The following is a 27,769-nucleotide window of genomic DNA, read 5'->3' as shown; positions in this document are numbered from 1 at the left end:
ACTCAGCGCCATTTTCCCAAGAAAAAAATCGTTCGTAACATTAGAGCCATAATATTCACAAATGAGAAAACCACTTTTTTTCAAATGCGCTATTACAAAAATGTACTTTCAGTCAACGATTCGCGTTTTAACGGAGGACATCCACTGTATCAACTACAGCGCCACCATTTTTAAATATTTCTTAATGATTTTTGTATTGTCTAAGCTATAAACTATCATGTGGCCTAAAATAAAAAATGTTCATTTGATACTTTTACATTTAAAATTTTTTTTAAATAATCTTATTTTTCAGGTATTCAGGATAATCAGACGCTTTAACCCTTTGCGCTCCAATACTCTCCAAAGAGACTGCCAAAGTTTGCATTGTTCTTGGAGTCTGCAGAATGCTTTTCAGGCACACCAACAATATGAAGGCACTGAAGATTAAACTATTGTAGTTTACAGGTTATATATGATGTCATTAATTTCACAATTTATTCGTGTGTTGGACCAGTAAAGAAAAAATACTACTTAATATGACGAAAAATGTGATAGAAGAATCGTCGTCTCAAGACAGCAGTGATGATAAATTTATTAAGGACGAATATGAAAGTAATTGTTTCGTGCGAACAAGCTATGATTGTGATAATAATGACATTATTTCAGTAGTGAAGAAAAAAACAAAAATATTGCAATAAACTGCCTTGTCTGTTTAACCAAAAAGACTAGAAGACAAACCGTTTATTTATGTGAAACTTGCGATCGTCAACTAGACCTACATCCTGCTAATTACTTTAAATGGTACATAGCCTTAAATATTACAAATATTTTATTAATCAAATTTTCATTTACGAAATGTTCACATTATGATAATAAAATAACGTTAAAATATCTTCCTTCTAAATTTTATGTAGAAATATAAAGCCAGCTATAGTGTTACGTCCGATGCCACTCTTACATCTAACGAAAAGACGCATATAAATTTTTTCTTCGTGCCCACCATATAGGGAGTCATTTTCATAATACTTATGTATTCAATTAAAGATATTGTTACTCATAAGACACAAAATGAAATGCAAACACTATTATACGTTTACTTCTCGTGCCCGATACAAGGGAGTCATCATACTCATATCAATGTAATTACGCCTTAGATATAAGATGGGGATACACGTTTACACAGATCGACGCTTGATACTAAAATTGTGATCATATTTTATTCATAAGAAATGTTTCATACAGTAAAATAAAACACGAACATATAAAAATATTCAAACGCATGTGCAGGTAAAAGAGAAAGTGGGAAAAGCCTCGACAGGATGTTTCAAAGAACCTTCGGAAACACCCGGGGTACTTGCATTGAAAACCTCCCTCACTCCGGAACTTCCAGCACTCTGGGAAATTCCAGCGCGCATATGTCTAACACATGCTTAAGTGAAAGTGAAAACGGAAAATTTTCCACCTTCCAAATTTCAAGTACCCTTAGAAATCCCTGCACAAAGCAACCTAACGCACATGCAAGAGAAAGCGACGAAAAAAGAAAGTGGGAAAACCCTATTCCGACGCGGCCAGGAAGCTTCGGAAAGCCCAAGCAGCTGACGCGGGAAATCCTCCTCATCACGGAGCACACAGCTGCCTTGGAAATGCCTTCGTGCCGCAGCCCAATAGACGTGCACGAAAAGAGAAAGTTAGGGAAACCCTCAACACGATGCGCCAGAGGAACATTGGAGAGGCCCAGGCAACTGGCGCAGGGAAGCTCCCCACTCCGGAGCTACCTCTATGCAAACCTATAGAGAACCCATCTGCATCATCCGCCCCATTGGAGCGTCCATGTTTACGGCACTAAAGCTCCGCCCAGCAGCAGACGCGACGCTCCCTTCCTCCGGCCCTATTCAGCCGCCCAGATTGGAGGAAGCAACAGAACAGTTCGAATTGCCGACGACGATGACCGTCCAAGAACGCGGATATAAGCGGGTGCACGATGGTCATCGTGGGTTTTTTCACGGCAGCTATCGAGTAGCACACATCGAGCGGTATAATACATATAAATGTTACCTTTGTCCGCGACTTTTAAGTCATTGTACTTTATAACTTTGCATTCGTTATACTTTAATACATTCAGTTTTGTTCGTACTCGCTGTGTAAATTTACTTGAATAACCCTGGTTGCGCGTATTGAAGTTCATTCGAGATCCTTCTAATCGTCTTAATTCAAATCTATAAGGTTTCTTATTTCTACGATTCGGGAATTGTTAGGTCCCGCTTAGTACAGACCTCAACAAGAGATATTACAAATTTTTTCAAGGAACTCTTACTTGTCGCGAGATTAGTACCTTTTTTGGCCCTTACCTGATATGTGGAGTTTTTGGCTCGGAATTGGAACACAAGCACACACAAAATGATTCGAGATACGGCACTTCAGACATTTATTAATGGATGTACTTACCTTGTTCGGAGATCCTCGTGAATTCCGCTTCGATCCTCAAATACCTGGGTATTCGCGGGTCATGGGGTGGTAAATGAAATATTGATACAGGCTTCCTGTTAAACGTAATCGGGATGAGGCGGTAAGGTTCCTCGTTTTCCTTGTTGGCTTCCTTGTTGCCATAGATCCTGATGACGTCGATGAAGTACATATGGGTACCATATAACGTCGCGAGAAGCCGACACAAATGATACTTCCTATCGGCACGACGCGTTCTTAGCATACGTGAGGATGTCAGGAGAAAGACTGATAATTCACTCATGCGAGCCGTACGCACTTCTAATGGGGGTTCAATAGGAAGCTATCCTTCGCTCATGCGAGCCGTACGCACCTCTAACGACAGTATAACTTTGAAGTTTTAAGGCTAAATAGTAAGGAGTGAAAGGATACCATGTGAGAGAATTTGCCAACTGCGCGGTAAAGAGTTCGCTTGTTTAATCGATTTTCGAATCGTAGAGATATGAAATCTTACAGGTTTTAATTGAGATGATAAGCAGGATCTTGAATGAACTTCGATACACGCAACCAGGGTTATACAAGTGAATATACAAGCGAGTATAACAATGAATTTATGAATTTATTAAAGTATAACAATAAAGTACAATCGCGGACAAAGTTGACTGCCCCTTATAATTCTTAAAATGCCAAAGTAACCGTCGGAAATGACTTTCAGAAAGTAACTGATGAAGTAACCCTCAAGAAGTAAACGTCAGAATAACCACTGAGATGCGTTGTGCGACCGCTTATATACTCGGTTGAACTGCGGTAGACGGCTCAGGGTGACGTCGCTGCCGCGAGTGGTGGGGATGATGCCGCCATGAGCCATGGTGAGAAGCGCAGCATCCGTGAATCGTAGGAAGAGAATTTCCAGACGTTTGGAAAATTCCAATTCGCGTCATCTATTTCTCGCTCCTTTCCACTTTCTCTTTTCCACATCTGGAGAATATCTGTGTCTCGTTGCTTTTCACTTTCTCTTTTCCACATCTGGAGAACATCTGTGTTTCATTGCTTTTTCACTTTCCCTTTTCTATCCTTTCCATTTTGTTCGTATTATACTCTTTATGGAATTTTTGGTTGTAGAATTACGAGTGTCTTAAGCGCTAAGGTATCTTTATTACTTACTTACTATCGTGTTTTATAATAGAGTTAGTTTGTTTTATTTATGACTCCCATTACGTCGGGCTAGTATGTTTCATATAATGGTGTTAGTGACTTACAGATATAAGTTTCTTAAAACTTGTATCCTTTAGAATACTTTAGAAAACTTGGTCCTTTAGAATAATAAAGAGATTGAAAAGTATGTAAGGTGTATTCTCATATTATATCTAAGGCGTATTACATTGATATGTGTATGATGACTCCCTATATGGTGGGCACGAGGAAAAAAATTATATGTGTCTTTTGTTAAATGTAAGAGCGGCATCGGACGTAACAGAATCGATTAATTAAGTGAACTCTCTACCGCGCAGACAAATTCTCTCACGTGGTATCCTTCCACTCCTTACTATTCAACCTTAAAACCTCAAAATTATATTTTCATTAGAGGTGCGTACGGTTCGCACAAGTGAAAGATAAGTAGTTCCTATCAAACCTTCACTAGATGTGCATACGGCTCGCACGAGTGAGTCCTTATCAGCCATTCTCTTAAAAATCCTCACATATGCCGAGAACACGTCGTGCCGGTAGAAAGTATCACTTGCGCAGACTTCTCGCGATATTACACGGTACCTACACGTATCATTGACGTCATCGGTATCTATCGTAACGAAGAAGCCAACAAGGAGAACGAGGTACCTTACCGCCTCATCCCGATCACGTTCGACAGGAAGGCTGTTCCAGTTTTTCATTTACCACCCTTTGACCCGCAAACACCCAGGTATTTGAAAATCGAAGCGGAATTCACGAAGATCAACGAACAAGGTAAGTACATCCATTAATTCCATAAATCCATAATTAAATCTCTGAAGTGCCGTGTCTCGAATCATTTTGTGTGTGCTTGTACCAATCCCGAGCCAAGAATTGCACTAGATAAGAATTGCAATAGATCATGGCCAATAAGGTACTAATCTCGCAACAAGTAGGAGTTCTTTAGAAAAATTGTAATATATTTTTTTGAGGCCCGTACTGAGCGGGACGTAACATACGCCCAGGAAGACGGTCGATAAGATATTTATGGACATCGTAGGTCTGATGCCTATCACGAAATTCGGACACAGCTATATCTTAACAATGCAAGATCTTCTCAGTGAATATTCTATCGCGATTCCCCTCCAACAAGCTTCTTCGGAGAAAATCGGTGATACATTTATTGAAAATGTAATACGCCGATTTGGCTCTCCAAAAAGTACCTTGACCGATTAAGGTATCAACTTCTTGTCGGAATTAATGAAAGCCGTTGCTAAGAAATTCAAAATTCATGAATATCAGACAAGCGCGTATCACTCACAATCGAACGATCGCATCACGTCCTCGTAGAATTCCTTAAACATTTCATTACCGAAAACAGTGAATGGGGGGATTGGATTGATGTGGCAATGTTTTTATATAATACAAGCGTATACGAAGGAACGATGTATATATCTCACGAATTAGTGTTTGGCCAATTAGTCAGAACGCCAAACGAATCTACCTATAATGATTTACAAAATGAAACATATGCGCATTACCTGGGAATATTAAATGAACAGATTAATAGATCACAAGAAGCTGCGAGATAAAATTTAATTAATGCTAAAAACAAATCAAAAATATACTATGACAAAAAACACCGAGTTGTCGATTTTAAAATAGCACAGTATTCCGAGTATACCATCTGAAGGGAACACATAAAGTTAAACTCGATGACAAATATACCGAACCATTCGATGTAGTAGAAGTATTAAATAAGCATAATATAAAAATACGTACCGATAATGGCGATCGCATAATACACGCCAACAAACTCAAGGTCGATTAATTCAAATAACAGTCGCCATCATGGAAAACTGTAGTATCGATACACGGTTCCTTTAAGCGCAGCTGGACGCAATGATCACTCTCCCATCCAAGATGACGGTTAGTAAGATGATCCTCCACCACATTCAATAAGTTAGAATATAAGAAACGCTAAACGAGCTAACGGCATCAGTTGCTTTTCGACGCTTTGCAAGACGGAATAGCTCAGAAGTCGACATAAAAAAATCTTTATTTTAATTCTAATCTAGTAAAAGTAGCAGTAGCACTAGTAGGAACCCATTGTGACTATACCTGAACATTTCCTCGTATTTCCTCTTAGATATAGCCGACTGTGAGATCCCGAATCTCCAGCCAATTAATAACACAGTCTGCGTACAGGTATTACAGACTGCCGATTACCACTCCGTAAAGGTCTTACAATGTCGCGTGGAGATAGATCGCACATTTCATTACGGCATGCACTCACACGCGTCCATAATTCACAATGAACGACGGGAATATCTATTCACATTGACCCACCAATTGTGCCAACAGCTGCACTCTACGGGCACTCTTTCTCTAGGCCTAAAGAAAAACAGCACCGATACAAGAAACCTTGAGCGGCACGATAGATGGTATTTACAAAGGTTCCCAATATAGCGACCTCTATGGAACATGAGACGATGTAGTATTATTGTACAAGCTTCCGTTAGGATCACACTATGAGACTACTTTGCTACTGTCGAGACAAAGGCCAATCAAATTCATCTAAAATTTAGAACCGTATGCGCATTGGACGAGGAAGCCTATCTCGACTCAGATGGAGACTAAAGTTACTGGTCAAATGTCCCGACCGACAGCTGTGGTTTCCATGAATATGACGTTTTTTACGAATGGCCAGCAATGAAACTAACATCTGCTGAATCATCTCAAGGACCCATACTTTACACAGTGACAACAAAAGACGTCACGTTTGCTCTAACAAAAACCACCGAATTTGTTTTATGCGGATACTCTATCATCAAAACAGAACACCCTAAGCTATTTATCATAGAAACATCACCTGGAAGAATATTTAAAGGAAAGATTAGAACTTCCATAGAAAACTTAGGTATCTTTGCCTATGTGAATTCGAGATTTATATATTAAAAAGATATCTTAAGACACAACTAACCTTGTTATATGTCGACATTACGGGTATCTTAGAGGTTCTCAAGAATGTTCTTTCTTTAGCAACAATAGCACCCGACGAAATGGCTTATGTCTGAATCTTATGATTCAGTATGTATACTTCAGTATATATACTTATTCAGTATATATAAGTATATATACTGAAGTATATATACTTATATTCAGTATATATACTTCATCTTATGATGAAGTAGCCAGGATTCATGGTAGTCATCGTGACAGAAGTAATATATATTATAAAATGTATTCATGTGGAAGTAAAGGTCAGACAAACTGAGGAATGCTATAAGGAATTACCGATCACTTATCAGAACAACTCATATTTCCTAGCACCTAAAACACATATCCTGAAAGAAGCTTCCCCAAAAGATTATAATGAATTATTGCCCAACATATATAATCTACATGGAACCAGGTATAATGACTCCGAAACTGGTCGAATTAATACCTCCCCCAGTAATTCAACCTCTAGCGAAGCCACAGTGGAGATACATCGACTCTGAACACCTAGGAAGAAGCAGTACTTACTCAAACGAGGATCTAAATACGAAGCTCAGGTACGAACGAGCTCTAAATACGAACATCATGAAACCAACCAGCTGAAAAACCCGCCATTATCGACACCCTTGCTAGAGGAGCTAGTGGGAGACATATACCTTCAGGCAAAATCTCTTCATATAACCTAATGGATGAAGAATCATTAAGTAAGATTGCATCAAGTACGACACAATGACTCTGGGGAGCCTTCGTAACCTTCGGATCAGCAAGCGTCGAAATCTTAGCCATTTTTATGGCTCTTCAATCTGTCAAGTTCATCGTCGACACTCTCATCCATGGATACACATTACATAATATTATGGATGGAACTTACATCTCTTAAGAGCCCTATGGAGTTCAGTAACACACCTCTTCCACCATCTCGTCAAAAGAGTGGAACACATACTTAAATAAAGATAAATGTTAAAATGTACGTATATTTACGCACATTTTCAAATAAGGAGAAAAATGTTACATCCCACACCCCTCTCATACTTAGATTTAAAAACCTGTGATCCACCTATAAAAATCTTGGTCTTCTAAAAATAAGTCGTTAATAATATTATTGTAAATCATTCGAGCCCGACGTAAAGGGAGTCATTAATAATACAAACTAATTTTATTATAAATCACACGATAGTAAGTAACAAGTACGCCTTAGTGCTTAAGATATTCGTAGTTTTACAATCGTCAAAAATTATATAAGGTGTATAATACGAACTAAAAATAGGAAGAGTAAAAGGGTAGAAAAGGAAATGTAGAAAAGAGAAAGTGGAGAAGGAAAACAGCGGAATAAGAAACAGATGACATGAAATGGAATTTTCCAAACACCTGGAAATTCCCCTCCCATAATCAACGGATGCTGCGCTCCGACCAAGCCTCACAGCGGCATCATCCCCCCACCACTCACGGCAACGAAGTCACCTCGTGCCGCCTACCGCAGTTCAGCTGGGTGTATAAGCGGCGGCACAACGCATCTCAGGGTTGTTGTATTTTTTTTCCAACGGTTATTCTCGGTTATTTTTAGAAGGTTATTCTCGACAGTTTTTATAAAGTATTAATAAATTAATATTGTTAAGTTAAAGCCAGTATGCCTTAAATAACCGTGGTTGCTTTTCCAACAAAACCTCGCGACGTTCTAATCTATTTTTAAGTTACATTAATTATTCTCGCGAGTTTCAAGAACTTTCTGCCGCGCAGTCGACAAGTTCAAAGCTAATAAAAGGTATCTTTCCATAAGGCGTGAATCTTCAACCTTAAATTATTCTTTTACTAGGTGGTGCGTACGAATCGCACGAGTTAATGTATCTTATCCTTGAATCCTAGCTTCATTTATGCCGAGAACACGACGGGGTAGTAGAGAGTACCATTTACGCCAACTACTCGTGTTACTTTACGATTCGTTTCGTTACCACAAAGATTTGGAAATTGTTCCAACGGAAACTACTGACCAACACGAAGGTGTACCTATTACCGCCTCATACCCATCACGGTCGAGAAGAAGACTTACTATTCGAGTCGACTGTCGCCGTCCGATCCTCGAGCAAAGCTCACCCAAGCAATTACATATCGGTAAGTTCAATAACTTATATATTTTTTTGAAGCCGGTACCGCGTGGGACGTAACATGGAAATTTACCTTTCTTGTGAAACTGATTTTGATTGATCCTTACGCTAGTGTGTTTAATATTGCAGGTTTCTCGGCAGAAAACATTATGTGGCTTCTCAATTCATTTAGCTTTTCTTGTGTATATTGTAGGACAACATGTTTGAAAAATATAGAACAACTTATGTACAATTAGCTGCTTTACAAGCTTTCTTTAGAAAATATACAAATATTCCGGGAATCACGTTCTCTCAGATTGAGTTCCTTTAGAAGATAAACGACAACCGTTTGTAATAACAAACCGTTGTTATTAATCACAATTTCTGAGGACCTAGAAACGACCTTCTAGTTACAAGTTTACCTCTCTAGGCCGGCTAATAACAATATATAGAGCTATCGGTAAATACTACAGGGCTTGTATCGTTGATTATGTTATCGGTTTTATCATAGTAAATAGTAACGATTCTATGTATTTTAGAGTTATGGATTTGTAATAAGAATTTTATTAATATAACATAGAGATAACAATGATAGGTTGTCTTATGTTACTTAAGTAGATTGATTTAGCACAGTATGAATTTAAGATGTTAAAAAAATTAAGTTTCTTTAAAGTAGCATTCCGCTGTCTTTGTCACGATTACTTCAACGAGTGAGAAGGGAACTTGAATATGTAAATAATTTCTCCGGCTGCTACAGCCGAATATATATATCGGAATATATATCCGAATTTCTTCATAAGATAGTTTTCGAAGACATCTGGTAGTAAAATAGTAATCAACAGAGCATTTTTAAGTATTTTGTTCGAAATTACTTTGGTGAGTTATTATATAACGATATAATTGTTAAATATATCAGAATGTGCTTTCCGACATAAATAAATTTCGAAGTTAGCTGAAAATATCCAAATTGACAATGCTGATTTACCTGCCACTCAAGAATCTATTTACTTGTTTAAATTTAAAAATAAACAATTTCCGTTTTAAATGATATGTATTCAGAAACTGAATACTCAATTTTTAAGGATAAGGCGAATAGTATAAGACAAGTTAAATCGATCAACTCCACATTTTGAATTTATTTACATTTAAATGTCAAAACGTTTGATGGAATCCTCAGTTTTTTATTCATAATAAATTTCCCTAATTTCCGTTATTTAATATCATTAACTGACAGTTTTTTGGCCATCGAATAAAAACTAATTTATTTCAGAAACCAATCTAATTAATTTCGTACTCTAATTAAATCGTTCCAATAATGCAATTCAAACGCAGCAGCAAAGCCTTAATGATAATGACAAATTATCTAATAGTGTCTTATTACTAATAAAGTAATGCATCGTTTCCATTATCCATTTAAACGAGGTTTATGTCATATAAGGCCTGAATTTATTGTTTTCGCCCTGAGGCGAAATAAATTAGGCGATTTGAAATAAATTATATGCTACTTGATTTAACATTGTCCATCTTTTGTGAACATAAAACAATCAAAATAAAAACACACATTATTTCTGTCAGAACTATACCTGACTATTGTTATTCATCTAAGTAGTATAACATATTATAAATATTTTGCTATAATAATTTACATAATTATTATTGTTCCGAGGTGATCCTCTGTACATATCTCAATATTTAGTTGAAATATTTTTGAAGTAATATAACATTATATATGTATTATAATCCAAATCGAATTTCAGTTAAAATAAATATCCATTAGGGTGTTAAAAAGGAAATTTGATAATTCGTCAGATGAATCTGTTATATATTATCGAAGGAAAAAGCTACGACCTATCTACTACATTTCAGACGAGAGTAAATTAGAGGAAAAATCTAATATTGACAATACATGTATTGGACTTTCGAATTTACATTTGTGTACGAATATAACATTCCAAGAAAGAGAATGGCAACCGATTCAGAAAACAGAAATAGAAAAAGAAATGATAAAACACGAGCGTGGCCAAGACACGGAACTTCTAACAAAAAATATTAATTGTGATGATCCATTGAAGACGTATGAATTATTTGTAACCGATAGCATAATTTGACTTCTAGTTAAACAAACAAATAAATATTCTACATAAGGTGGCATTGCTGAAAAAAGAAAAAAACATAGGAACTATTGGGTATCCACTACAATAAGCTAAATGAAGGATTTTATCGGTATATTATTAATTATGAAGATGCCAGACATTAGATTATATTGGTCCGAAAATAAATGTACAGTAATGCCCATAAAAAGAATGTTATGAAGCGCGATCATTTCTTGGCCATTTTGAAGTATTTACATGTCTTTGATAATACAACATGTAGAATCGAGAATCCTTTAAACAAAATTAGAGACATCATAGAAGAAATTCTTTATAATTTCAAGAATACAGTAAAACCTAGGAAAACTGTAATAATGTAATAATGAGAACATGATTTTATGGCCACTTGCATTTCCGCCAATATTTCAAAGGGAAATGTCATAAATGTGGCATAAAATTATATATGTTATTTTTACCAAATGGTTATACTTATGACTTAGATGTATATACCGGAAAAAACTCTACCGCTTCAACAAATGGAAATTCATATGATGTTATTAAAACACTGATGAATGGCTTAGTATTTGAGCATCGAACTTTGTATACAGGCAGCTATTATTCCAGTATTCCTTTAGCACAATCACTTTTACAAAAACAAACGTATTTTTGCCGCACAGTGCAGGAATTCTAAAAATTTTTATCAATAGAAGAAAAGAAAACGTAAAAACGTGGTGAAATTATTGCCGTTAAAAATAGTTCAGACATGAAATTCATCAAGTAGATTGATAAAAGAACATTTTCCATTTTATCAACTTGTATAGTTGTCCTTCAAAAAATGATAAGTGTGTACTATTCGAAGGAAATAATATCGTTTTTGGTAATGCAAAAAGGCATTAATTTATCAAATCAAATGTCATTATAATTGTACAAGGAAAGACAGTACAATGATATAAAAAGGTTGTAGTACAGCTATTTTGCGGTATAGTAGTGGTAAATGCATATTACATACATAAACAAGAGAGTAGTTGTCAAATAAGCATTTTGAAATTTAGGGAAAGTTATTGATAAATTATTAGCAACCATCATTTTATAGACAGATATTCTGGCTCATAGTTCACGTACCACTAGTGACTCAGCCTGTCCGATGGGATATTTGTATGTGTACCATCGGTGGTGCATCTCGTCCCTTGGGACAAATATGCATGTACCATCAGTATTTCAGCCTGTCATGAATGTGTTACTCTTTGCTCTACGACCACGAGTCAGACTCGTGGTAAGGAATTTGTGTCATAAGCGAAAATCACAAGTCAGACTCGTGGTGAAGAATTTGTGTTATTAGCAGTACGGAGGAGTCATAGTCGTAATACTTTGAAGCCGTGGTGTGTTCGGATCAAATGTAAACAAGTCAAGCATTGCTCGTGGTGCATTTTTGGGGCAAACGAAAACAAATGAGTCCGACAGGTGGTTCAACTGCTCTTCATAATTTCTTACTTTAGTTAAGTTTAAAGCTTCATTGCGTTAAGACGTTTCCAAATATATATTCTCTAGAATAAATAAAACATCCCTTATACCCATCATGTTAGTAAAAAAAAATCTGATGATAATAGTGAAGAGAAGTGTGTTATTATTACGCATTGTGGTTGATCATTTTGATAATGATAGTGAGGACAGTAATATTGTGCTTCCTGTAAGCAAACGTTCACAAAAATTAATCATTAAAGATGACTCCGACAAAGAAGATAGCATTTATCAGCAATTATCGGAGCTATGGTTTTGGAAAGAAAAAAATAACGAGCCAAACTCTGGAAATATATGCAAACTCCTGGCATAATAACAGCAATTTTAGACTAATTAGGTAAAAATGATAGAGAGTTGGATTTTTTTAATCTAATGTTTGACAATGTTTTTTGTGATATTATTGTCCAAAAAAACAAAAAATTGTTATTGATTCATTATCCGCTTTGAAATAATAAATTATTTTTGTTCACTGACGAATTGATCATGATTACGGCTAAGATTGCTTAAAAGTACTAGTTACGCCGAAACGTTGTTTATTATTTCACAATTCCTTTTGTTGCGCTGAAATATACATATCATAAGAAGTATACATTTTGCGCAAGTTCGAGCATACGGCTGAATAGTCATATTCAGCTAATGCTGCGTATTTTCCGCGAATCTTAGAGAGTCGAAATTTTGTTTGAAAAATACGTGATTCATAACTACATAGATTATCCGAGGGAAGAAACAGCTACCGCGAAGCAATTCATGAATGACCTTCTAGTTGTAAACCTCAATGAAGTATTCGCTTAACACGACACATTCAAGTTCGTTAAACTTTTTGCTCTTAATGTATCCTCTCATTAACATGTTCCGTGGCAAGCCGTTTTTGCCCGACTTGTCGTTCAGGCCATTTGATTTTTTGACTAAAGAATGGTATATTATCACACAATATTTCATTACATCATCAATCCATAAGCTTGTTTAGAATAATTATCCTGGTGGATATATAACCTGGTGGTTCTGCAATCAGTTTTGTAAATCGATTGTAAAATTCAATCAGTCCGAAACTTATCGATTAGTAAAAAGAACCTGCTATATTCGAATTTGTTAGGAAAAAACCAAAGAAATAAAATATTGAATAAAAAAGAGAATAAGTAGGTAAACATATGGAAATAATATTTTTGGTTTTTCATTCGTTTGTGTTGGAAAACAAGTTTGTATTTTTAACTTTCATTAATTTATTCTTTCATCTTTTAATTTTTTATTTGATCGAGTGATTCAACTTTCAATTTTTATCCCTAATGATATGCAATATGAAAGTACAAGACGCAGATAGTTCCAATTCTATTTCCAATGAAATAGAACTCCCATTTAGTATAAAACGCTCGCGTAGATTTATATTGTATTATCATCCGATGAGACAAGCAATGTTACCGCGCGCCATAGATCGAAATGCTGCCGAAATGTATATAGCTGCGAAAGTGAAGATGAAGTACAAAATATTACTGATAATTTAACAGATCAATGAATAAATCCAAGTGGAAATTAATATTCACTTATATTATTCATGGGTACACCTGAAATAATATTATCGGATTATTTGTGGAAAGAAGATTTTTACTTACTACTTGTTAACGAAGAAATATTCCATGACAAAACAGAACAGATGAACATTTACGCGATGTAAACATTGGCTCAGAAACAGTCATATCTTTGAACGACATGTTCATCTTAAAAATCAAGTCATGTCAAGACAAAAACTAGAAGATTAGTGATGTTCTGTAATCTAAACAAGTCGTTTTTATACATTTCTTGCATTAAAAAAGTCAACAATTACATGTAATTATTAATTATTATATAGATAACAATTAATCAAATTTAAGTACTTTGTTCTATACTAGATTATTTATAATATTTTATTCTTTTAGTGGAAATATATTTTACAGAATTAAATTTGCCATAAAATATATTTTTAGCACATTAAATAAACATGTCTTAGTGTACCACTTATGGTACACTTGGCTTGAAGATCAAGTTTCATGTCTACCATAAATGGTATACGTGGCATGGAGCATGTTATTGTTACCCAATAGATTCGCGCAAGAAAGGCGATTCTTTTAGAATGACTTTACTCGTCATTTTGTCTGAACAATGTTATCATTTAGTTTAATCATTGTTTATAATTTGAAGAATAGTTTATACGTACTTTTTGTTCCCACATCGTCTACTGATATTGACCTTGTAGTTTTTTCATTGTCCTTTATATGTCATTGCAATACGAAATTTGCAACAAGAAACTTGGTCTCAAGTTCAATTCCAAAGTATTTGCAAGTCAATTCCAAAGTATTTATTTTCAAGCTTTCTATTCGTGAGTTAAGAAATTCAAACGAAATCATAGAATAAGCCAACGGAAAGTAAGAAATTATGTGATAAAAATTTACACATGTATCACCAGATAGTCTATAGCTACTGACGGTATTCCCAAAATAGCTATTACCTTGGTTTATATGAGTACATTGAAATGCTCCAAAACTTCGCTACATGAACTTATCAGCATCACATGAATAATTTTCTATAAGACCTAGATTGTACTTTATGCTATATCGACGATTTAATAACTTCAGACACTCAAGAAAAACACCTACAATACATTAGGAAAGTTTTCAATATCCTAAGAAAAAATTGAAGCATCCCTGTATTAATCTAGGCAAGTGACAGTTTTGTAAAGAAAAGGTCATCTATTTATACTGCTCCATTCATCAGTAAAGCTATTAAGTATCTCAGTGCACAATCATGATAATTCTCAACCATTCCAAACCTAAGATTATCGTTGATCTTAGGCATTTTCTTGGGATACTATACTATTGTAGGCATTGCCTCTCTCATATTGCTCGTCATCAAGTAGTACTTTACAAATTTTGAACATGCTGCAAAAGCTAGAAATTGATCAATAAAGTCGACCATTGTCCAGTTATCTATGGCTTGTTACAACAAGTTAAAGTATCTCCAAGGAAACTTCTTTGTCAACTGGATTTTATCAATTTATTTCTCAACTGATTCATCTCTCTTTCGCATTAATACCATTACTACGTCATTAACCTTCAATATTACACACTTCAATGTAATCACAATATCAGAATAAAATTGTCTTTTACATCGCTGCTAATAGCCATTCCAATATTCACCTCGATGTCATTACGTTATTTCTAGTAGATTAATCTCAAAATTTCAATCGATTTATCAAGTGGCCCTTTGTTGTTTCTGTAAGAGATATTGAAGTGGACATAATTATAGAAGTTTTTTATCATCACTAGATCTGTCACTTTCGTTATCACCACCGACAGAGGTATACAGTTCAAATTATCATTTTTCTCGAAATTTGCGAACATTATAGGAGCACAAAAAATCAGGACTATGTCGTATCACTGCCAGTAAAGTGGAAAGGTTGAAACTACTTAAGTTGTAAATTTAAGGTAATCCTAATGTGTAATCCAAATATCCTCTGGATACAACTCTTGTGACTATGCTTCTAAATTTACACAGCCTTTAAAGAGAACCTTGGCGCTGCATCAGAAATGCTCTTTAACGAGTCATTACGGCATAATTTCTTACAGCCAAAGATGAATCATTGTATCACAACTCCTTTTTGTATAAGCTTAATAAACATTTCCATACCATTAATACTAAACCTACCACGTGCTGTGAAATGACCGTTTTTAAAATTTCGTCTAAGATTTCCTGTATACAACGTTATTGTATTGCCATTTAACATTATGACTTTTCCTATATTAATATATATACAACCCATTTTTCAATATTCCCAACTTTTTTTATTGTTCACTATCTGAAAAAAATTCGTAGCCTGGCTGGCCTATCACGAGTGGTCATTTGATGACCTGCACAGTTCATGTTATTTACAACGAAATTGTCTGGAAACGCATTTCTAGAATTTTTTTAAAAGTCTATTGTCTTTGTCTTCTATATCATCTTATCCACTATGTAAAGAAATACGCAATTCGAAAAAGTACCTAGCCGTCTTTGTGCGACAGTACGATCTTGTGATCCTATCATAAAGCATTAAAATTCCACAGTTCTATTACGTATACGGAGTGTATAACAGAGTGAATTACGTGTTACAAATGGTGGTTTCAACAAAATGAACAGAACTAACAATATTTTGTAATTGGATTAAAATTTGAACTTTTCTCTATTTATGTATCCATTTTTTACCTTTCATCAGTTTGGCTTATATTTTTATATTTTAGTTTTTACTTTATTATTTGTATATTCATCCCAAAAATGTCTAGACAATCAAAAAATATCAATTTATTCGACGAAATATATAATATCGACGAAGATTGTTCGGAAAATGACATAAAAGTCTAATAGCGGATCTATAATATTTTCAGGGAAACATCAGGATCGCCTGGCTACACTAAACGAAATATTAGAGAAAAGTGTCGAAATTTCCGTTGATTGTTGATCATAACACAATCGAATGACTTAATGTGCATAAGAAAATGCATGCAATTAGAAGCATTTCGAGTTTTGAAAACAACATGGGATTTATCTATTACAATATTATATGTATTTATTGGACTTCTGTAAACACGCGGCGCACATAAGGTAGCATACAAAAACATATCATATTTATAGAACAATAAATGGAACCAAAAATTTTTCTCGACAACTATGAGTTGAAATAACTACATAAATTATAAGGTTTATTCGGTTTAATAATAGAAATCAACGAAACGAACTCCTACAAACCAATAAATTCGCTTTGATATCTGGCACAAGTATATCAAGAGCAGACAAAACTGTAATAAAGCAAGACAATATCTTTCTATAGATGAACAATTGTTTCCAACAAAAGCACGATGTAGATGTATTCAATACATGCCCAATAATGGTACCTTCCATGGTACCTTATTGAAGAAGTAACACCTCTACTTTTAGCGTGGAAAAATAAAAAGACCGTCACTTGATTGACAACTAGGGATTGACAACTTGGAATAACTTCCGTAAAAGGATTTAACGAAGTGGTATGAAAGTTAATATCAAAAAACCTAATACTATAGTAAATTATATAAATTATATGAGTGGCGTTGATCGAGCAGATCAATAAACTTCGACATATTGTTTTCTCCGAAAACCCGTGTTAAAAAAAAATCGTAAACATTTTTTTGGGCTTGGAAATTTGATTGATTAATTCGTACATACTCTATAAATTTGAGAAGAAGAAAAGAAGGGAAAGACTAACTCATTAACGCAATTTAAAAACAGTTGTTCATCAATGAAGAGAAAATTATCGCCAGCCTCGTGATCGAGCGTCGACGTCAAGCATCAATGAATCCTGAATAAATGGAAAGATCCACGTTGTTCTGAAAGGAGTGAAGAGGGACTGTAAGATCTGCTCTAACTGAATTAAGACTGTATTTCTGGCTGTATATCTGAAACCTCAAATTATTGTAATATGTGCCCTAACAAATTGAAGATGCATCTCGGGCATTGTTTTATAAAATTTTATATAAAAACAAAAAGAATATAATATTTAAAGTTTTGTAAAGCGTAGAAATAAAATTTTATTATTTGAATACGTTTGTTTGAGTATAAATCATTTGAAAGTACTTATAAAACATTTACCTAATATAACCAAAATCTTCTCAAGTTGCTAGTTGATTAAGCGACAATGTTCTCGAGTGCAACGGGTTAATGTGTGCAATAGTACAGTGCGTAATATTTTACGAGTTGCTTAATGTCATGGGAGAGTAGCCCGTACAAAATATTTCATAAATGAAGTTAATAGAAAGAAACGATTAGAATTTGCGAAAGAATATGTTAATATTCCTATGAAGTAATAAAAACTTTTTATATTAAGTGTTGAAAGTAAATTTAACATATTTGGTTCGGAAAGAATATGTACTATATAGAGAAAAAAATACCGAATCGGAGACAAACAATTTGCAACGGGAGGAAGGTAGATCATAGTTTGGAGCTACATAAATGAAAACGGAATTTGATCATTCTATTTTATAGATGATATGAACGAAAAATTGTATATGTAAATTTTAAAACATCTTCAAGCAATTGTAAATAAAACTGGATTACAACGCAACTATGTGTTATAGATTATGATTCAAATCATAACGCTTAAAATATTTCACGAAATCAAATCAATTAAAAATCCCACCACAGTTTGAAGACTTAAAAGTTATAGAACACTTATGGGATTATCTCAAAGAAAAAATTGATGACATTGTTAGACATGCATACCAACAAGTGAACTACTATTGTCCGGACCCAGTATTTTATAAAGCATTAGGTAGGATTTTGAACGATTCTTAGTAACCCGATCAAAAAGAATACGATTCAGATATCAACTCGGAGGATTTATTCGATCCGTCCTCGTGTTCTGCGCCTCAATTGGAAGATATATTGAAAGATTCGCAAAATTTAGCAAAGTCATGCGACCAGATTTGCGCCGTGCCACGACTAGAATTATTGAAACTCCCTAAATGTAGGGACTTGATGCTGGGACGGGCACATGTAACTAATTTAGGAACAAAATATGAATACCTTTATCGGTCAAAGAGATAGATAACGTTATATTGCATACCAAAATACTAAATTTAATTCTAGAATCACTTTTATCGTTAATGCGGGAGCTGTGTGATCCAATCGATCAGTATATCACAAACAAGTGTGATTGACAACTGGCCATACATTCAACAGAGAGTGGGAGAGCTATTCGACCAGGAGACTTGGATGATATGCATATGCAAGAACATAGTAAGGATACTTGAGGAGCATGAGAGAGAGAGAGAGAGAGAGAGAGAGAATGATACGCGAAAACCATTCGTTGGAGTTGGACGATCATAAAGGGTTTATGAAAACATTTAATATAACGGCAGAGATATCTAGGGGAGCAAATGAAGGAACAAATCCAGATGTTCATTCAAAACTGTGTCTAGATTGCCAGTTAAAAAAATTAGTCGTGATTAAGGGTAAACAGCTTATGATATTTATTGACACGTACGGAGCTGCGACAAAGTCGCGATGGATGTAGTGAGTATAGATATATTTTATCAATATAGAATCCGCTCACAATATAGGATCCAATATAGGAAGCACTCCATCACTGTACCCTTCTGCAAAACCACCCCTATAGATATTGCGAGCGCAATGATTACTCATTAAAACCTTTCGCTACGGGCGGGTTATCCGCCGCGGTACTTCCGCTGAACGGAGCGCCGCGACATCGCTGCACGTTACGCGACGCCATAGATGCCTTCAGTAGCATCTTATGGAGGACCACTATAGTGGCCTGTAGTACGTCAGTGGCATCTTATGGAAGGCCATTATAGTGGCCCGTAATAAATCTGTATATAGGTAATTATATAGGTACTTATATAGTAAGTATATAAGTTGTATTTGAAATACCCTGACGCGATTATAAAAGTGTAGTAAATGCAGGACCACTATAGAAAGAAGAATAATAATTATGAAAAAAAAATTGGAATCATGTTTGTATCCATATAGATGTGTATGTATCAATGCTTGGTGCATCCTGATAAACTGAATTTTTTAGACACAATACAATGTAAAGTGTTCAAAGCACAAGTAAGACTCTGCTATACTTTGTGAACTGGCAAAGTAGATTTTTGAGAAAGTTTTGTCATTAACACTTTAACGACCGCATGTCTATGCAGTCGAACGTCGCCAGGGGCCGGCAGTATTTTTGAAGAATTAATTTTTAAAGAACTTTATTAAATTCACGAAAAAGTTAACATAAAACAAAAAACAACAACAATTTAACAACAAATTTAATATTTCTCCTTTGTATGACAATTATTATAGCAATCACCTACATGTAATGGTATTTTACATGTCTTACACATATAATATGTAGGTTTTCTAATTTTATTTGCATAGCAAACATGGCAATCCCTTCGTACACACTTTTTTATTGCCGATATTTGAACTAATTGATGTTTTATTCTTCCAGTTAATCTTTCCACTGGATTGGAACGAACGACGCGAGATGTAGTAGGATCACCATCATTAGTTTTAATCCACGCAGTTCCTAATTTAATTAAAAGATGTGGTAATTTAATTTCCGAATGTGCTCCTTGTCCAAATGTCGATATGTACAGAACGAGTTAAATATGGCACAATTTATGAAATATAAAGAAACTTTCTTGGTCCACTTTCTTGTTTTTCTATAAATGGGGTAATAACTCAAGTATTGGTCCGCGCGGTCGACCCCTTTTATATACCGGTTGTAGTCTATAATGCATTTTGGTTTAAAGATTGCATCACCATTTTTATTCTCTTTCCCGGTATCAAAAATATCTGCATTATATGAATAGTTGATATCATTCCAATGTCCCTTTTTTTATTAGTTTTATATAGCTGCAGCAATATATTACCCTGACGAGCAAATATGGTTTCCATCACTTTTAATTTAGCTTTATTAAAGAATTCTGGTAAACCCCGATGTACCCTAATTATTCCGCATAGTCTGATTTTATACAAAACTAATATTTTTACCAAATTTACACTATTGTATAAATTGTCCATATATACGTGATGCCACTTATTGAAGTAGTTTTTTAACAAATCCATTACAGTTTTCTCTATTTTTTGTCCCGTACCGGAATATAATTTGAAGCCCAATATGTAACCAGTAACAGAAGCACATACCATTCTGACAAGTAAATCGTATTTAGTTATTTTACTTGGATTGTATACTTTGAAATTGAGTCGTCTGCGCCACGGTATCATGCCCTCATCGATGGATATATTCTGTCTTGGAAAAAAGTTCTCTTCAAATTTTTTGGAAAAGTAATCGAGAAAATATTGCACTTTGTACAACCTGTTAGCGTTTGGAGGCATTTTTACGTTGTCAGAAAAATGTAAATATGTCAGGATTTCTCGAAACCTATTACAGCTCATGGTTTTTGAAAAAATTGGTGTTTCAATGATAGGGTTAGTGGTCCAATAGTCGCTAATTCTTGCCTTTCTAATTAACCCCATAATTATTACTAATCTAAAAAAATTGTTTAGTTGAAATATCGTAAAGCCACATTCCGCATTTTTTCCCTCTTTTAAATTTCCTGTAATTCTGTGCATGATATTTATTTTTTTCTACCGCGATGAACTCTAGAAGATCATCTCCGAGGAAACAATTTACGACGTTTTCAACCGGATCACAGTGGCTGACGCTAACACGTAATCAGTGTGACGGTAGCATCACACACATGTTGTGTGAGCGGTCGTTAAAGTATTAAAATCGCTAATTTCTTGTTGCTCGTTAACGGAGCCAAAGTGAGAAACTCCTCTGAGCCAAAAATTATTTAGTAAGATTGTAATTCTAAGGATAATTCTATATAATATAAATTCTATATATAATAATTGGAAAAAATAAAGTTGTATAAATAAGATCTGATTTATTATGCATAAACTTGTTTTTTAAATAAATTAGGGGTATCAATTATACTTTTAATATAATTATTTTTGAGGACTCATGAAAAAAATATATTTAATAATATCCTTTCAAACTGTGCACTTCTTATCATTCGAAATATTAATTAACTTATTACCGATTTTAAACATTTTTTTATGTGCTGGAAAAGTGATTGTAACAGTTGATTTGTTTTACATTTTTATAAGATGTAATATTTTTCGTTGTTGTTATATATGAAATTGATTCTAAAAAATACTTTAATAAACGATAGTTTTTAAGCAACGTAATGTGCATTACATATTTTTTTTGTGACATGCAAAGTGAATGCTATTTATGTATAATTGTAATAGGAAAGGTTAGTAACATTATTATACAAGGTTTGATGCTTCAATATTTTTAATAGTTATTTAAATAATTATGTTCCATTATAGATTACAATGTTTAATATTTCTTTGATATACATTTGAGTCACACCATTAACCGTCTTTAAAAATATTTTATTTTTATCTTCTGTCTCTTTTTTTTATTTTGACTAGTCTCGAATTTATTAGAGAGACTTGGGAACCTGGGTCATATGTTCCGTTTACCTCTAACTTCTCTTATAATACTATCTTTACTTTGATCAATGGTGTGGTTATTCGTTTTTTTTGTCCCCTGCATATATCTACTTCTATCATCGAATTGTTTCCATTTATTTTGGTTTCCTTTCTATTTTCCTATTTGAACCAACAGGAATCCTCTGAATGATATCTAATATCTTTGTTTAGTTTTTCACAATTCTTATATGGTTTCTTTTCTTCAAATTTCTTCTTATTATCTTGTCTTTCCTCTTTCTTTTTTGTAAAACTGTTCTTACTTACTAGATTTTCACATTTTTTTATTTCTTGTAGTAATTCTGTTGGGCTTTGACAATTTTCTCTATCTATTTTATCTCTTATGAATTCTGATAATCCTGCTGCTATAAACATCATCAGAGTCTTTGTACTGATATTGTTGTTCATGTCCAGTAGAAGTTTTTCTTTCCTCATAGCGTACTCTATTAGTGAACCTTCTTTATATCTGTAGGATATAGTGTATATACTTGTACTCCATCCCTTGTCTGCAAATGATTTCAAAAATTTCTGTTTCCATTCGTTCCAACCAGCCGCCCTTGTCAATGCTGTTAGTGTTGCTGAGTGCCAGTCTAAACATGCCCTGTCAAGAAATAATCTTAAAATCTCAATTTTCGTGTTATCTTCTTTAATTTCGAATCTTCGACATTCTTTTTCAAATGTCTCTAACCATTGTTCTGCATTTGAGTGTTTACATACAAATTTTTCAATCATGAATTTTTCTGATATACACTTTAAATCTATTTGGTATTCTTTCTTCTGTGTGAGTTCTACTATGTTTGTTTCTAATATGTTTGTTGTTCTACTATGTTGTTTCAATTGTTTTCACTATTTTTTCTAGATATAGATCATAAAACATTATATTGTCATCTTCATCAAAATACGTACTGTCCATTTCCTGTGTGCATTTAATCCATATTTTTCTTTCTTGCCCTCTTTGATTGAGGCTTTTTTTCATTCTCTTATAGCTTTCTGTTTTTGTTAGTTCGTTGTGGTTACTTGCAAATTTTTCATTTTCTGGCAACATATATTTTTTATTGTTCTCAGTTGTGATAGAGGTCATAGCTATCACATTTGTCTTTCTGTCGCTTGGTGATGCCACAATTTAAATGCGAATTGTAGTTTTCTTGCCATTATAAACCAAAAATTGTCGAAAGTGTTAATATACAAATTCGAGTCATCGCGCTATATTCTTACAGATCAAACCAACAACTTCCTAAATTCACTGATAAAAGCAATAGCGAGGAAGTTACGAATTAAGCTATATAAAACAACAACATTTTATCCGCAATCTAATGGGTCGATCAGAAGATCACAACACGTATTAATGAAATATTTTAAACAATTTACAAATAGAGAAAAAGAATGGGATGAATGGCTGGATTGTTCTCTTATAATACCAGCATTCACGAAAAAACACGCTTCTTGCCTCACGAACTTGCTTTCGGGAGGATAACTCGAATACCGACGTCAGATCCATTCTTAGAAGAAAGCATGTACCAAACATCTCTAGAGTACTATATCAAGTTAGTTAAGATTAATTATATGCAAGAGGTAGCGCGATGGAATCTTAGGAGAACCAAAAAGATGTCAAAAAATGATGTCAAAATATTATGACCGCAAGATAAATCTTTAAACATTAAAAGGAGACGAGGTCTTTTTGTTGAAAATATTGATCTCCATCAAAATTTGGAGTTCGATATAAAGGTTCGATATAAGATACTAGAACTGCTACCTCAAAATAATGTTAAATTATAGATGGACGGAACAACAAAAATAGCGAATTGTAATAAACTAAAAATATTTAAAGATAAGTCGAGTAACATTCTATTTCAGAACTATGCAGGCGTTAGCGATAACGACAATAATCGTATGTTCGGCCAAAATCTGCTTCGCCTTGCTAGGATATGATTGTAGAGGAGCATCTATGAACATCATGACTCTAGAACACGGAGGACTGCAATATCCCCATGCAAACGCCGAACTCCATGGAAATCTATAACCAGCTCGTCTAGCTGGCAGAATACGAACAGACAAACGTCGATTAACCTTCGAATCGGCAAGTGTGGGAGTAATCGGACTTTCACAATGATCAAAGAGATCAAACTCTGCGTGGACGCAATAATCAGAGGGTATACACTTCATGTGGTATACGGTTGGAGTGTGCATCTGCTAGGAGCTCCTTAATGCATCTTCTCTTCGTCAACCATCACCAGGAAACCATAAAGAGGTTATTGAGGGTATTCTGCGAATAGCAATGATTCAAGTGCAAGCATAAATAATGACCAGCCAGTGATAATGAAAGGAAGTGATGTGATTCCAACCCCTGCATCAAGGAAATCAGTAAGGTACCCTACATTAGAGAAAATAATAGATGCGCACTCAGAAAACGTTTTGAAGAACAAAATCTCCGGACGACTTACTTAAGGGGGGAGATGTCACGTTTTCCTACCTTTATGCTTAAAGTACGTCGTGGTGGCAGGAAATATCTATTACGTCGGTTATTGACACGTACACTCCGGCGCGGGCCACCGGTGACCCGCACTAGATTGTCTCATCGGATAGCGCGGGTCACCGGCGGAACGCATTCTATTGTGTTCTGAAGTATTAGACTATTATATACTGAAAATTAAAATAATGAAAGTTTAACGTCTATTCATTAAAAACATTTATTTTTAATAATAATTATAATTAATAATGTATCAGAAACATAAGTTTTGTTCAATAACATAAACATAATTATACAGTATTATAAAAAAAACACAAATACGGTAAAAATAACATAAAATCTGATACTGTTTTATTTATAACTTCATTATTTATTATTTTTTATGTAATTTGTTAAAACATTTCAAGCAAAGTTTTGGCTGACCCTTGCAATGCCAGGGTGAACAGGCAATAATCACGCGCTGCCAGATGAAGCGCGATATTAATTCGAGCGCCGCCTCATAAGAAAACAAACGAAAATTGACCCCGGCGTGAACGTGTTAGAGGAATTCTAACATAAAACGAAAAATTACAACGACGTACTAAGTGTCGAGCCCGTGGAAGAGAAGAAAGAGAACCTTCCACCGTACCGCTTGATGCCCTTGCAGCCATCCAGAATGTGGATTCCCCTCAGTGGACCTTCCTGTCTTGGTTCCTAGAACTCCGAGGTATTTTGAAATAAGGCTTCAGTATGGAATCCAGTCTGGAATCACTCTCCCAAGAGATAAGAGAGCGTTTGCAACGTCGCTTCGACATTCTGTTTGGTGCCGATCTCGAGCCAGAAGAACTGCCCAGGCAGGTAATTGCCGAAAAGGCACAAGATCTCGTGAAAGTCGGAGCTCCTTAGAAAATTAGTTTTAAGGTCCGTGCCTAGTGAGACGTAACATATTTAACCCTTTGAGTGCTATGGGCGCACGTATGTGTCCAGTGAAAGCTATCGATATAGACTATGGACGCAAATACGTGCTCGGCAGATGCGATAGTAGTATGGACTATGGACACAAATACGCTCCTGGCAAAAATGATCAGTGTACTATGGTCAAATGTATATGATCGGCAATTGTTTCTCGTATTAATACTTGGAAAGACACATCAATATGTGAGATGTACGGATTTTTGGCTATCACGATGTTAATGTCGCGGATGAAGAAATTGACTCTAAAAGAATATTGGTCAACCGATGACATGTTAAAAACTAATATTTTTCGAAGAACTATGGTGCGATACATGATATTATTGCAAATGTTGCATTTTAATGATAATAATGTACAAAGTGATGATTCATTGATAAAAATACAACATACAATTGATACTCTGAAGAACTCTTTTTTACAGTCATTTTACCCGTACAAAGATTTGTGCATTGACAAAAGTCTTATGTTATTGAAAAATCTGTTATTTTAAACAATTTATTCCGTCCCAAAGAAGTAGATTTGGTATCAAATCATTTATCCTGTGCGACTGCACAACAAACTATGTATTAGATTATATAGTATATATCGGAAAAAATACAGATATTGTACATAATTCTACAACCATTGGGCAATCAGCAAATGTTGTTATGACATTTTTACATCCATACCTTGAAAAGGGCCATACATTGATACCAGATAATTGGTCCACAAGCCCGCATTTGTATAATGTACTTCATAAGCATAAAATTAATGCGTTTGGGACAGTACGGAAAAACAGAAGAGATATGCCCCATATTGAGGGAAAATTGACAAAAGGGCAATTTGACTACAGATGTACAGATAATTTATTGGCATTGAAGTGGCGAGATAGAAAAGATGTATGTATATTATCAAGTGCTCACGAACCGAAAATGAAAGAATCTGGTCAAAGAAATTATCTTACAGGATCGCCCAAGTTAAAACCAGAATGTGTTGCAGATTACAACATCAAAATGGACTCTATAGACCACGTTGACATGGTTCTAAGTGCAATTAATTCATACAGAAAATGTCTAAAGTGGTATAAGAAGTATTTTTTCCATTTAGTAGACATCTCATTATATAAGTCGTATGTCCTGTATCAATGTGTGACTGGTAAAAAACTACAATATAACGATTTTCATCTGTCACTAATTAAACAACTTCTGCAAAAATACCTTCAAAATAGAAAACAAGCGGGCGGTGGCAAAAGAAGCGTAGAAAACTTACCATTTCGTTTGACTGAGAGACATTTCCCTTCAAAAATTTGAAATGCAGAGAAAAAATCGACAAGAAGGAAATATCTTGTCTGTAGAAGACAGCAAAGAACGAAGGATACACTATATGAATGTAAAAAATGCAACGTCAGATTATGAAATGATACTTCTTTTTGAGATTTATCATACGCAAATCAATTATTAATTTTGTATTAAATGTTAATTTCTTAAAATATATATATTTGAAGCCTTTCCATGATTATATATAATCCTTCTTATAATTTGTTTAATTTTCTGATTTTGAATATCCAAATACATTATAATTATCAAATTACTGGGATTTCAAATTCTAGCAAGTAAGTAAACAGTACATATTGAAAATAAAAATGTTTTCATTCAATGTGAAATAGACAACGGAATAGTAATTGGATTGTATACTATATTATAATGTGTCATACACGTCAACGAGATCCACACTGCGCGAAAAAGTATTTAATCCCCGGCGATCGTCAGCGCCAGCCACGCGCCGTCCGTACGGACTGCATAGGCCACAAGTATTCTGCACTCAAAGTGTTAAACCGGATTTCACCTCGTTCGAATCTTTATTGCGGGAAATAGTAACCGCACAGCGACAGGTAGACGATACGCGGAGCGGCTCACGAGAAGCACGTGATTTATCAAGCCGTGGACGCTGTTTCGACCTACGATAAACGAAATATAACATTAAATAATTTTATTCGAGCATGCAAACACGCTCGTGAATTAACACCGCCAAATAGCGAGGCAACAGTAAT

The 27,769-nt window shown here is 34.6% G+C and overlaps 1 long non-coding RNA gene across 6 annotated transcripts in view; it reads right to left on the bottom strand.

Moving 5' to 3' along the window:
- LOC146872407 (uncharacterized) overlaps positions 1–27,769 on the bottom strand; it is an 87,226-nt gene that overhangs the window by 34,676 nt on the left and 24,781 nt on the right. For 5 of the 6 annotated variants that reach the window (XR_014983248.1, XR_014983252.1, XR_014983249.1 and 2 more), the window contains one exon: positions 25,318–27,676. The exons of the other annotated variant lie outside the window; for it this stretch is intronic. This is a non-coding gene — a long non-coding RNA (uncharacterized LOC146872407). Of the gene's footprint in view, positions 1–25,317; positions 27,677–27,769 lie in introns of those variants that run through there. 6 annotated transcript variants of the gene reach the window in all.

The sequence above is a fragment of the Vespa mandarinia genome, chromosome 18, assembly GCF_050613455.1.
Source record: "Vespa mandarinia isolate Hongniang chromosome 18, ASM5061345v1, whole genome shotgun sequence".
In the NCBI taxonomy this organism is placed as follows: Eukaryota; Metazoa; Arthropoda; class Insecta; order Hymenoptera; family Vespidae; genus Vespa; species Vespa mandarinia.
Note: the sequence above shows the minus strand (reverse complement) of the source record. Positions and strands in the feature narration are given on the sequence as shown.